This window comes from Rhipicephalus microplus, chromosome 5 (assembly GCF_043290135.1).
Source record: "Rhipicephalus microplus isolate Deutch F79 chromosome 5, USDA_Rmic, whole genome shotgun sequence".
Classification (NCBI taxonomy): domain Eukaryota; kingdom Metazoa; phylum Arthropoda; class Arachnida; order Ixodida; family Ixodidae; genus Rhipicephalus; species Rhipicephalus microplus.
This window is the reverse complement of record NC_134704.1, coordinates 162622978-162635890: the sequence shown is the minus strand read 5'-3', so window position 1 is coordinate 162635890 and position 12913 is coordinate 162622978. Positions and strand designations below refer to the sequence as shown.

At 46.8% G+C, this 12913-nt stretch overlaps 11 non-coding genes across 11 annotated transcripts; all 11 read left to right on the top strand.

Moving 5' to 3' along the window:
• The first annotated feature begins 364 nt into the window (after positions 1-364).
• TRNAW-CCA (transfer RNA tryptophan (anticodon CCA)) lies at positions 365-436 on the top strand. The gene has a single exon. It is a non-coding gene; the product is annotated as a tRNA-Trp (tRNA).
• Positions 437-578: 142 nt separating this feature from the next.
• Positions 579-650, top strand: TRNAW-CCA (transfer RNA tryptophan (anticodon CCA)). The gene has a single exon. It is a non-coding gene; the product is annotated as a tRNA-Trp (tRNA).
• A 5623-nt stretch (positions 651-6273) lies between these two features.
• TRNAW-CCA (transfer RNA tryptophan (anticodon CCA)) lies at positions 6274-6345 on the top strand. The gene has a single exon. It is a non-coding gene; the product is annotated as a tRNA-Trp (tRNA).
• Positions 6346-6487: 142 nt separating this feature from the next.
• TRNAW-CCA (transfer RNA tryptophan (anticodon CCA)) lies at positions 6488-6559 on the top strand. Its single transcript has one exon. It is a non-coding gene; the product is annotated as a tRNA-Trp (tRNA).
• A 773-nt stretch (positions 6560-7332) lies between these two features.
• On the top strand, positions 7333-7404 carry TRNAW-CCA (transfer RNA tryptophan (anticodon CCA)). The gene has a single exon. It is a non-coding gene; the product is annotated as a tRNA-Trp (tRNA).
• Positions 7405-8389: 985 nt separating this feature from the next.
• TRNAW-CCA (transfer RNA tryptophan (anticodon CCA)) lies at positions 8390-8461 on the top strand. The gene has a single exon. It is a non-coding gene; the product is annotated as a tRNA-Trp (tRNA).
• A 1203-nt stretch (positions 8462-9664) lies between these two features.
• Positions 9665-9736, top strand: TRNAL-CAA (transfer RNA leucine (anticodon CAA)). The gene has a single exon. It is a non-coding gene; the product is annotated as a tRNA-Leu (tRNA).
• A 774-nt stretch (positions 9737-10510) lies between these two features.
• TRNAW-CCA (transfer RNA tryptophan (anticodon CCA)) lies at positions 10511-10582 on the top strand. The gene has a single exon. It is a non-coding gene; the product is annotated as a tRNA-Trp (tRNA).
• Positions 10583-11979: 1397 nt separating this feature from the next.
• TRNAW-CCA (transfer RNA tryptophan (anticodon CCA)) lies at positions 11980-12051 on the top strand. Its single transcript has one exon. It is a non-coding gene; the product is annotated as a tRNA-Trp (tRNA).
• A 142-nt stretch (positions 12052-12193) lies between these two features.
• Positions 12194-12265, top strand: TRNAS-UGA (transfer RNA serine (anticodon UGA)). Its single transcript has one exon. It is a non-coding gene; the product is annotated as a tRNA-Ser (tRNA).
• Positions 12266-12407: 142 nt separating this feature from the next.
• On the top strand, positions 12408-12479 carry TRNAL-CAA (transfer RNA leucine (anticodon CAA)). The gene has a single exon. It is a non-coding gene; the product is annotated as a tRNA-Leu (tRNA).
• The last annotated feature ends 434 nt before the right edge of the window (positions 12480-12913 follow it).

Below are 12913 nucleotides of genomic sequence, written 5' to 3'. Positions count from 1 at the left end.
GCATCCGCTATTTGCAAATACAAAGTGACGACGGTACCCCATATGATATGATAATGCTTATGGCTCTTCATAGCATTTGGAAATCCAGGATGGCAGTCATGCACTTTGATGTAGATGCACGAGCACCCACCCAGTACTTCAAAGAGTATATAAGAAATTTTGTGGATGAACAAAAGTTGCAGGAATTCACCCCAGAATGGTTGCCGCGCGTCGAATTACTATCGACGATAAAAACATTTTAACAGATACGTGGTTACATCATTTGAGCCATGGTTTTTACAATGTTTTGCATTGTGTTGTGTAATTATCTGTTATTATGTGTATTGTTTACGTGAGCTGAAAACAGGTAATAAGGGGGAAAAAAGACTCGTTGGCGCAACGGTAGCGCGTCTGACTCCAGATCAGAAGGTTGCGTGTTCGAATCACGTCTGGGTCAAATTCTCTTTTTTATTGTTTTCAAATATCTGTCTATCTACCTATTTGTCTGTCTACAATGACTTGTCCCTTTATTTGGGATTCATCGAAAGAAGGCCGAGAAAAACATGCTACCACGTTTTTGCGAACGGTTACCCTAAGCGCACTCGGTGGCGCAACGGTAGCGCGTCTGACTCCAGATCAGAAGGTTGCGTGTTCGAATCACGTCTGGGTCAAATTCTCTTTATTATTTTCATCTATCTGTCTATCTACTTATTTGTCTGTCTACAATGACTTGTCTCTTTACCTGTGCTTCATCGACAGAAGGCCGAGCAAAACATGCTACCACGTGTGGGCGAACGGCTACACTAAGCGGACTCGATGGCGAACCGGTAGCGCGTCTGACTCCAGATCAGAAGGTTGCGTGTTCGAATCACGTCCGGGTCAAATTCTCTTTTTTATCATTTTCATCTGTCTGTCTACCTATTTGTCTGCCTACAATGACTTGTCTTTTTACCTGTGCTGCATCGACAGAAGGCCGTGCAAAACATGCTACCGAGTGTGTGCGAACGGCGACCCTAAACGGACTCGGTGGCGCAACGGTTGCACGTCTGACTCCATATCAGAAGAATGCGTGTTCAAATCACGTCCGGGTCAAGTTCTCTTTTTTATTATTTTCATCTATCTGTCTATCTACCTATTTGTTTGTCTACAATGACTTGTCTCTTTACCTGTGCTGCATCGACAGAAGGCCGTGCAAAACATGCTACCGCGTGTGTGCGAACGGCTACCCTAAGAGGACTCGGTGGCGCAACTTTAGCGCGTCATACTCCAGATCAGAAGGTTGCGTGTTCTAATCACGTCCGGGTCAAATTCTCTTTTTATGATTTTCATCTATCTGTTTATCTACATATTTGTCCTTCTACAAAGACTTGTCCCTTTACTTGGGATTCATTGACAGAATGCCGTTCAAAACATGCTACCGCGTATGTGCGAACGGCCACCCTAAACGGACTCGGTGGCGCATTCAACTTCCGGCTTTCGAGCGATACGGTCGCGGAATGTTCGGCTCCGACGGAGCGGTATCAGCGGCCCGACCGGGCCGCGGTAACAGGGTTTTTGCGCCTAGCGCGGACGATTATCAGGTGATTTTGCCCAATCTGCCTTCCGGACGCATCGCTGCGAATACCGTTTTCATGCATGGTGATCCGAGAGCCCGGCCTTACCGCGTCGAAGATTACCGGGACACTTTGGCCAAGCTTGGTGCGCTCGACGACGTTTTGGCGTTGGGGGCGGATCAAATGAACCACGTATGGGCTGTGACACTGACGAGTGCTGAGGCTGCTCGGAAGGTTCTCTCCGCCATCGATGTGAAGGTAAAGGATCGCCCATGTTTGCTCATTGACCCAAATAACCGCGAGGTTCGCTTGAAGCTTCACTGGTTGCTGCACGGCGTGACCGACGACGACGTGCGTGTTGCCTTGACTCCCTATGGGAAAGTGTTCGAAGTGAAACGGGAGAAGTAGCGAGCACCGGGCATCACAGAAAAGGGCTCAACGACGCGGTCTGTGGGACTAAAGCTGCACTCCGACGTCAAGGTGGATGATATTCCCCACCAGCTCAAGATTGCCGGAGAGCTGACTCTCGTTGTCGTTCCGGGCCGTGCACCGTTGTGCCTACGGTGCAAGAGTACCGGTCACATACGTCGCGACTGCCGAGTACCCCGCTGCAGTCGTTGTTGCCGCTTCGGCCACGAAGACGACGACTGCGCGAAGACATATGCCAGTGTGACCGGACCAGCGCAGGAAAGTGATGCACTGGAGCACCTCATGGACGAAGCAGTTTCGGAAGAAGCAGCAGGAGTTAACCCAAACTCTGCTGTGGAAGATGGGTCGTCATGCAATGTAGAAGAGGGCGTGTGTGAAGCACCAGGTAAGCCCGACGACGGGCTTCCATACGAAGGCGTAGGAGAAAGCAGTGAAAAGGTGGATGCAAGCAGCACCGGCGACACGTTTCTTGGCTTAGCAGACGAGACCCCCTCCGAGGCTGAACCGATGACTGGCATTGAAATCGACAGTGGCACTGTGACGGGAAAGCGTCCCCGTGACGAAGGGAAAAAAGACAAGGGCCCCACTGCTGCCTCGCCGGACGAACCACCCGCCAAAACGACTCCCGCTCGGCGGCCTCTCATTTGGCCACGGCCAAATATTTCGTCGGAGCGCAAGACGGCGGAAACGCCGCCTTCGCCAACTTAAGGACTGTACTGGGACAAGGCGTTCAGGAAGGAATTGCAGTTGTAAAGTAAGCGCCATGCCCCTGGGTTTTTCGTAGCCTTACAATGGTGCAAATAGAAAATTCAATCCGTGTGGCCACTTTAAATGTGCGTGGCCTGGCCTCACGGAGAAAACAATGTCAGCTTTATCGGCTAGTAAGTGACCTCGACCTTGACATACTGGCAGTCCAAGAGACTAAAGTCCATGGCGACGATGAAACTGGGGGCATGGTGCGCCAATTCTTGCCGCGGTATTCTGTTATAGTTAGCCATGCCATAGGGACTTCTTCCCATTGCGTTTTGTTCGTCCGGCAGAGTCTGGGTGCTAAAGTAGAAGCCTCAACGTCATGTTCGTCTGGTCGGCTCATTGTTTGTGATCTTTTGTTTTCGGGACTGGAATGGCGCGCAATATGCTTGTACACACCGACTGTCACTGACGAAAGACGCATATTTTTCGAACAACTAAAGCAGTATACCAAATGTAATAGGCTCCTAATCCTTATTGGCGATTTCAACTGCGTCCTTTCAGCCAAAGACAAAACTAGCGAACGACATTACAGGGATGCAAGTACGGCTGTCTTAAGCGATAAAGTAAGAGAACATGGTTTGGAGGATGTGGCTGAATGTCTCGGTGGTGGCCGGACTATGCAGTACACCCACTTTCAGGCAGCCAGCCATGCCCGACTAGATAGGGCGTACGTGAGTGTAGAATTGTTACCGCTTTGCAAGGCATACCGTGTTAACGCCGTTTCATTTAGTGACCACTGCTTGGTTAGCTTCGTAGTAGCTAGCACGAAAGAAACGAAAAGGGCCTTCGAGTGGCAACTATGGAAATTGAATTCGAATCTGCTGAGTGATGAAAAATTTATGGAGGAAGTAATGACGGAAGTTGAAAAAATGGAAGTTCGCAGTAAAAAGACGTTTAGAGAAAAATGGGAGAACTTCGAGCAGGTCGTTAAACTGAAGGCTTTGGAACGCTCGAGCACTATAAGCAGAGAAAAAGGAGCAGAAGAAAAGCTCATGCGCAGAAACCTGGAAAAATTGCTCCTCGAAGAATGTAGAATGCCCGGCATGTTTCTTGAAGATATTCGCGCGTTGAAAAGTAAAATTGAGCGGTTCGATGTCGAAAGATACCGCGGTGCTATGGTTCGGGCAAGAGCCGAGCGACTGATAACGGCAGAACCACCGTCAAAAAGGGCGTTGGGCTCAGAAAAGTGGCATGCGCGTCGTAATCAGATAACAGAAATTGAACACGAGGGTGAAGTCAGCGATGTCGCAGATGTTATCGAGCGTGCTTTCTTTGAGCACTTCGATGGTTTATTCGCCGCCAGCTCAGTTGATGTCGATCGTTTTAAAAAAGATTTTTACCGCTGATGCCAAAGCTTGACAATAATACAAAAGAAATATTGGAGGAACCCATTTCGGAAGAGGAAGTTAACAGTGCTAATGAAAGCATGCATCCCGGGAAATCACCTGGCCCTTATGGTCTGACTTCCGCCTTTTATAAGTGTTTCAAGTTTGAAATAACAAAAGTCTTAGTCGACGTTTATAATGAGGTGTTCGAGCTGAAAATATTACCCCCGTCCTTTTCATCATCTCACACTGTTCTTATACCGAAATCGGAAGACCCCGTTGTACTGCGCAAAGTAAATTCTTACCGCCCAATCTGCCTCACTAAGGGAGATTACAAGATATTCATGAAAATCCTAGCTAAAAGGTTGCCAACAGTCATTACGGAGCTCGTGGGGGCGCATCGGACGTGCGGCATTAAAGGTCTAACTATCCTCACGAATATACACGCAGCCCGGAGCATCCTCGAATGTTGCGACGCTATTGGTGCGCGAGTCGCAATGCTGAAAATCGACCTCGAGAAGGCTTTTGACAGGGTGCCTCATGAAATTCTGCTGTGCGTCCTAGATTATGTGAATTTAGGGAAAATAATCAAAGAGGGGGTTGTCATGGAGTACCGAGACTGCTCAACGCGGCTAATCGTTAACAAGGTGGTGGGGAAGCGCATCCCAGTCAAGCGTTTGGTCCGTCAGGATTGTCCTCTCTCACCACTATTGTTTTGTTTGTACATAGACTCCTTTTGTTTGAGTGTCATAGACAATGACTGTGTCCGTGGGTTTAAGCTGCACGAAATTGAAGTCCGACTGTTGGCTTATGCGGACGATATTGCCATTTTTTGCGCGGACTCTGACAGCATAGCAGATGCTGTCAAATGCGTTACTAACTTCTGTGCTGCAAGTGGCAGCGCTGTAAACTGGGGAAAATGCCTTGGCTTTTGGCACGATGACTGGGCAGAAACCCCAGACAGTTTTTCCAGCATAAGGTTTGTTACGACACCAGTGAAATACTTGGGTGCCCCCCTCGAATGCTACAAAGACAGCGACTCGTACTGGAGGAGCCAAGTGGATAACCTGCGGGAAAGAGTGAACAAGTGGAATGGCTGGATTTGGTCTATGTTTTCTAAAGCCACACTTTGCAACATATTCTTAGTGAGTAAAATTTGGTATATCTTACAAGTCTTACATTGTTCAAGGGTAAACATCCAGAAATTTCACCGTGTGTTCGCTGTCTTTGTGAGGGAATCGTCTTGGGAAAGATCGAGTCGGACCAATTTATTTCTTCGAGTGCGAAATGGAGGACTCGGCTTGTCGCATTTGTTTTTAAGACAGGTAGTCAATCAATTTTGTTTCTTTACAGACGTCGACAACCCATTCCTTCGCACTGTCTGTCAACTTCGCCTGGGGCAACACTTGCCTAACATGGTTGTATCAACCTGCAGCATACCTGGTGGTGTTTATGGCTTTCTCCGCGAAGTTGTACTTTCTTGTAGGTTTCTGTCAGTGCGGTTTTCTCTTGAATACTTAAGTCAAGTCCGACGAAGAAAGTTGTACAAGGACCTATGTGATGTGTTTTTACTAGTGCCTTTGTATCGGTCCCTTTACAATGTATGCCATGGCAACACTGTACTAAAGCGCGTCAAGGCGATGAAAATATCGCCAGGTGCTAAGAATTTCTTTTTTAAATTACATACCGGTACGCTGACCGTCAAAACCTGGATGGCTGCAAAGGGGTTTTACGTTCCTTGGGGCACGCATTGCATAATATGCAGAAAGGAGGAGACAATTGAGCATGTATTCATTGACTGCTGGGATGCTGTCTTTCTTTGGGACGTGCTCCAGCGCACGATCAAAAAAATTTCCCCTTGATGCCCATGGCATCCGCTATTTGCAAATACAAAGTGACGACGGTACGCCATATGATATGATAATGCTTATGGCTCTTCATAGCATTTGGAAATCCAGGATGGCAGCCATGCACTTTGATGTAGATGCACGAGCACCCACCCAGTACTTCAAAGAGTATATAAGAAATTTTGTGGATGAACAAAAGTTGCATGAATTCACCCCAGAATAGTTGCCGCGCGTCAAATTACTATCGACGATAAAAACATTTTAACAGATACGTGGCCACATCATTTGAGCCACGGTTTTTACAATGTTTTGCATTGTGTTGTGTAATTATCTGTTAATATGTGTATTGTTTACGTGAGCCGAAAACAGGTAATAAGGGGAAAAAAAGACTCGGTGGCGCAACGGTAGCGCGTCTCACTCCAGATCAGAAGGTAGCGTGTTCAAATCACGTCCGGGTCAAATTCTGTTTTTTATTATTTTCATCTATCTGTCTATCTACCTATTTGTCTGTCGACAATGACTTGTCCCTTTATTTGGGATTCATCGAAAGAAGGCCGAGCAAAACATGCTACCACGTTTGTGCGAACGGTTACCCTAAGCGCACTCGGTGGCGCAACGGTAGCGCGTCTGACTCCAGATCAGAAGGTTGCGTGTTCGAATCACGTCTGGGTCAAATTCTCTTTATTATTTTCATCTATCTGTCTATCTACTTATTTGTCTGTCTACAATGACTTGTCTCTTTACCTGTGCTTCATCGACAGAAGGCCGAGCAAAACATGCTACCACGTGTGGGCGAACGGCTACACTAAGCGGACTCGCAGGCGAACCGGTAGCGCGTCTGACTCCAGATCAGAAGGTTGCGTGTTCGAATCACGTCCGGGTCAAATTCTCTTTTTTATCATTTTCATCTGTCTGTCTACTTATTTGTCTGCCTACAATGACTTGTCTTTTTACCCGTGCTGTATCGACAGAAGGCCGTGCAAAACATGCTACCGAGTGTGTGCGAACGGCGACCCTAAACGGACTCGGTGGCGTAACGGTTGCACGTCTCACTCCATATCAGAAGAATGCGTGTTCAAATCACGTCCGGGTCAAGTTCTCTTTTTTATTATTTTCATCTATCTGTCTATCTACCTATTTGTTTGTCTACAATGACTTGTCTCTTTACCTGTGCTGCATCGACAGAAGGCCGTGCAAAACATGCTACCGCGTGTGTGCGAACGGCTACCCTAAGGGGACTCGGTGGCGCAACTTTAGCGCGTCATACTCCAGATCAGAAGGTTGCGTGTTCGTACCATATGCGGGTCAAATTCTCTTTTTTGTTATTTTTATCTGTCTATCTACTTATTTGTCATTCTACACTGACTTGTCTCTTTACCTGTGCTTCATCGATAGAAATCCGAGCAAAACATGCTACCACGTGTGGGCGAGCGGCTACACTAAGCGGACTCGGTGGCGAACCGGTAGCGCGTCTGATTCCAGATCAGAAGGTTGCGTGTTCGAATCACGTCCGGGTCAAATTCTGTTTTTTATCATTTTCATCTGTCTATCTACTTATTTGTCTGCCTACAATGACTTGTCTCTTTACCTGTGCTGCACCGCCAGAAGGCCGTGCAAAACATGCTAGCGCATGTGTTCGAACGGCAACCCTAAGCGCACTCGGTGGCGCAACGGTAGCGCGTCTGACTCCAGATCAGAAGTTCGCTTGTTCGAATCACGTCCGTGTTAAGTTCTTTTTTTATTATTTTCATCTATCTGTCTATCTAATTATTTGTCTGTGTACAATGATTTGTCTCTTTACCTGTGCTTTATCGACAGAAGGCCGAGCAAAACATGCTACCGCGTGTGTGCGAACGGCTACCTTAAGCGGACTCGGTGACGCAACTTTAGCGCGTCATACTCCAGATCAGAAGGTTGCGTGTTCGTACCATGTGCGGGTCAAACTCTCTTTTTTGTTATTTTTATCTGTCTATCTACTTATTTGTCATTCTACAATGACTTGTCTCTTTACCTGTGCTTCATCGACAGAAGGCCGAGCAAAACATGCTACGGCGTGTGTGTGAACGGCTGCGCTAAGTGGACTCGGTGGCGACACAGTAGCACGTTTGACTCAAGATCAGAAGTTCGGGTGTTCGAATCACGTCCGTGTTAAGTTTTTTTTTATTCTTTTCATCTATCTGTCTATCTACTTATTTGTCTGTCTGCAATGACTTGCCTCTTTACCTGTGCGTCATCGACAGAAGGCCGAGCTAAACATGCTACCGCGTGTGTGCGAAGGTCTATCCTATAGGTGGACTCGGTTGCGCAACGGTACCACGTCTGACTCCAGATGAGAAGGATGCGTGTTCAAATCACGTCTGGGTCAAATTCTCTTTCTTGTTATTTTTATATGTCTATCTACTTTTTTGTAATTCTACAATGACTTGTCTCTTTACTTGTACTTCATCGAGAGAAGGCCGTGCAAAACATGCTACCGCGTGTGTGCGAACGGCGACCCTAAACGGACTCGGTGGCGCAACGGTTGCACGTCTGACTCCATATCAGAAGAATGCGTGTTCGAATCACGTCCGGGTCAAGTTTTCTTTTTTATTATTTTCATCTATCTGTCTATCTACTTATTTGTCTGTCTACAATGACTTGTCTCTTTACCTGTGTTTCATCGACAGAAGGCCGAGCAAAACATGCTACCACGTATGGGCGAACGGCTACACTAAGCGGACTCGGTGGCGAACCTGTAGCGCGTCTGACTCCAGATCAGAAGGTTGCGTGTTCGAATCACGTCTGGGTCAAATTCTGTTTTTTATCATTTTCACCTGTCTATCTACTTATTTGTCTGCTTACAATGACTTGTCTCTTTACCTGTGCTGCATCGACAGAAGGCCGAGCAAAACATGCTACCACGTTTGTGCGAACGGCTACCCTAAGCGGACTCGGTGGCGCAACGGTAGCGCGTCTGACTCAAGATCAGAAGGTGGCGTGTTCTAATAACGTCTGGGTCAAATTCTCTTTTTTATTCTTTTCATCTATCTGTCTATCTACTTATTTGTCTGTCTCCAATGACTTGTCTCTTTACCTGTGCGTCATCGACAGAAGGCCGAGCAAAACATGCTACCGCGTGTGTGCGAAGGGCTACCCTATAGGTGGACTCGGTTGCGCAAAGGTACCACGTCTTACTCCAGATGAGTAGGATGCGTGTTCAAATCACGTCTGGGTCAAATTCTCTTTTTTGTTATTTTTATATATCTATCTACTTATTTTTCATTCTACAATGACTTGTCTCTTTACTTGTGCTTCATCGACCCAAGGCCGAGCAAGACATGCTACTGCGCGTGTGAAAACGGCTACACTAAGTGGCCTCGGTGGCGACACGGTAGCACGTCTTACTCCATATCAGAAGGTTGCGTGTTCGAATCACGTCCGGGTCAAGTTCTCTTTTTTTATTATTTTCATCTATCTGTCTATCTACTTATTTGTCTGTCTACAATTACTTGTCTACCTGTGCTTCATCGACACAAGGCCGAGCAAAACATGCTTCCGCGTGTGTGCGATGGAAAACCCTATGAGCGGACTTGGTGGCGCACCGGTACCACGTCTGACTCCAGATCAGAAGGTTGCGTGTTCGAATCACTACTGGGTCAAATTTTTTTTTATTATTTTCATCTATCAGAATATCTACTTAATTGTCTGTCTACAATGACTTGTCCCTTTATTTCGGATTCATCGACAGAAGGCCGAGCAAAACATGCTACCACGTTTGTGCGAACGGCTACCCTAAGCGGACTCGGTGGCGCAACGGTAGCGCGTCTGACTCAAGATCAGAAGGTTGCGTGTTCGAACCGTGTGCGGGTCAAATTCTTTTTTTTATTATTTTCAACTATCTGTCTATCTACTTATTTGTCTACAATGACTTGTCTCTTTACCTGTGCTTCATCGACAGAAGGCCGAGCAAAACATGCTACCGCGTGTGTGCGAACGGCTACCCTAAGCGGACTCGGTGACGCAACTTTAGCGCGTCGTACTCCAGATCAGTAGGTTGCGTGTTCGTACCACGTGCGGGTCAAATTCTCTTTTTTGTTATTTTTATCTGTCTATCTACTTATTTGTCATTCTACAATGACTTGTCTCTTTACCTGTGCTTCATCGACAGAAGGCCGAGCAAAAGATGCTACGGCGTGTGTGCGAACGGCTGCGCTAAGTGGACTCGGTGGCGAAACAGTAGCACGTCTGACTCACGATCAGAAGTTCGCGTGTTCGAATCACGTTCGGTGTTAAGTTCTTTTTTTATTCTTTTCATCTCTCTGTCTATCTACTTATTTGTCTGTCTGCAATGACTTGTCTCTTTACCTGTGCGTCATCGACAGAAGGCCGAGCAAAACATGCTACCGCGTGTGTGCGAAGGGCTACCCTATAGGCGGACTCGGTTGCGCAACGGTACCATGTATGACTCCAGATGAGAAGGATGCGTGTTCGAATCACGTCTCGGTCAAATTCTCTTTTTTGTTATTTTTATATGTCTATCTACTTATTTGTCATTCTACAATGACTTGTCTCTTTACCTGTGCTTCATCGATAGAAATCCGAGCAAAACATGCTACCACGTGTGGGCGAGCGGCTACACTAAGCGGACTCGGTGGCGAACCGGTAGCGCGTCTGACTCCAGATCAGAAGGTTGCGTGTTCGAATCACGTCCGGGTCAAATTCTGTTTTTTATCATTTTCATCTGTCTATCTACTTATTTGTCTGCCTACAATGACTTATCTCTTTACCTGTGCTGCACCGCCAGAAGGCCGTGCAAAACATGCTACCGCGTGTGTTCGAACGGCAACCCTAAGCGCACTCGGTGGCGCAACGGTAGCGCGTCTGACTCCAGATCAGAAGGTTGCGTGTTCGAATCACTACTGGGTCAAATTTTTTTTATTATCTATCAGAATATCTACCTAATTGTCTGTCTACAATGACTTGTCCCTTTATTTCGGATTCATCGACAGAAGGCCGAGCAAAACATGCTACCACGTTTGTGCGAACGGCTACCCCAAGCGGACTCGGTGGCGCAACGGTAGCGGGTCTGACTCAAGATCAGAAGGTTGCATGTTCGAACCGTGTGCGGGTCAAATTCTTTTTTTTATTATTTTCAACTATCTGTCTATGTACTTATTTGTCTACAATGACTTGTCTCTTTACCTGTGCTTCATCGACAAAAGGCCGAGCAAAACATGCTACCGCGTGTGTGCGAACGGCTACCCTAAGCGGACTCGGTGACGCAACTTTAGCGCGTCGTACTCCAGATCAGTAGGTTGCGTGTTCGTACCACGTGCGGGTCAAATTCTCTTTTTTGTTATTTTTATCTGTCTATCTACTTATTTGTCATTCTACAATGACTTGTCTCTTTACCTGTGCTTCATCGACAGAAGGCCGTGCAAAAGATGCTACGGCGTGTGTGCGAACGGCTGCGCTAAGTGGACTCGTTGGCGACACAGTAGCACGTCTGACTCAAGATCAGAAGTTCGCGTGTTCGAATCACGTCCGGTGTTAAGTTCTTTTTTTATTCTTTTCATCTATCTGTCTATCTACTTATTTGTCTGTCTGCAATGACTTGTCTCTTTACCTGTGCGTCATCGACAGAAGGCCGAGCAAAACATGCTACCGCGTGTGTGCGAAGGGCTACCCTATAGGCGGACTCGGTTGCGCAACGGTACCATGTCTGACTCCAGATGAGAAGGATGCGTGTTCAAATCACGTCTCGGTCAAATTCTCTTTTTTGTTATTTTTATATGTCTATCTACTTATTTGTCATTCTACAATGACTTGTCTCTTTACTTGTGCTCCATCGATAGAAGGCCGAGCAAAAGATGCTACCACGTGTGGGCGAATGGCTACACTAAGCGAACTCGGTGGCGAACCTGTAGCGCGTCTGACTCCAGATCAGAAGGTTGCGTGTTCGAATCACGTCCGGGTCAAATTCTCTTTTTTGTCATTTTCATCAGTCTATCTACTTATTTGTCTGCTTACAATGACTTGTCTCTACCTGTGCTGCATCGACAGAAGGCCGTGCAAAACATGCTACCGCGTGTGTGCGAACGGCGACCCTAAACGGACTCGGTGGCGCAACGGTTGCACGTCTGACTCCATATCAGAAGAATGCGTGTTCGAATCACGTCCGGGTCAAGTTCTCTTTTTTATTATTTTCATCTATCTGTCTATCTACTTATTTGTCTGTCTACAATGACTAGTCTCTTTACCTGTGCTTCATCGTCAGAAGGCCAAGCAAAACATGCTAACACGTTTGTGCGAACGGCTACCCTAAGCGGACTCGGTGGCGCAACGGTAGCGCGTCTGACTTGAGATCAGAAGGTTGCGTGTTCGAATCACGTCTGGGTCAAATTCCCTTTTTTATTATTTTCAACTATCTGTCTATCTACTTATTTGTCTGTCTACAATGACTTGTCTCTTTACCTGTGCTTCATCGACAGAAGGCCGAGCAAAACATGCTACCACGTTTGTGCGAACGGCTACCCTAAGCGGACTCGGTGGCGCAACGGTAGCGCGTCTGACTCAAGATCAGAAGGTTGCGTGTTCTAATAACGTCCGGGTCAAATTCTCTTTTTTATTCTTTTCATCTATCTGTCTATCTACTTATTTGTCTGTCTACAATGACTTGTCTCTTTACTTGTGTTTCAACGACAGAAGACCGAGCAAAACGTGCTACCGCGTGTGTGCGAACGCCTACACTAAGTAGGCTCGGTGGCGATACGGTACCACGTCTGACTCAGGATCAGAAGGTTGCGTGTTCAAATCACGTCTGGGTCAAATTCTCTTTTTTATTATTTTCATCTATCTGTCTATCTACTTATTTGTCTGTCTACAATGACTTGTCTCTTTACCTGTGTTTCATCGACAGAAGGCCGAGCAAAACATGCTACCGCGTGTGTGCGAAGGGCTACCCTAAGCGGACTCTGAGGCGCAACGATAGCGTGTCAGACTCCAGATCAGAAGGTTGCGTGTTCAAATCACGTCTGGGTGAAATTCT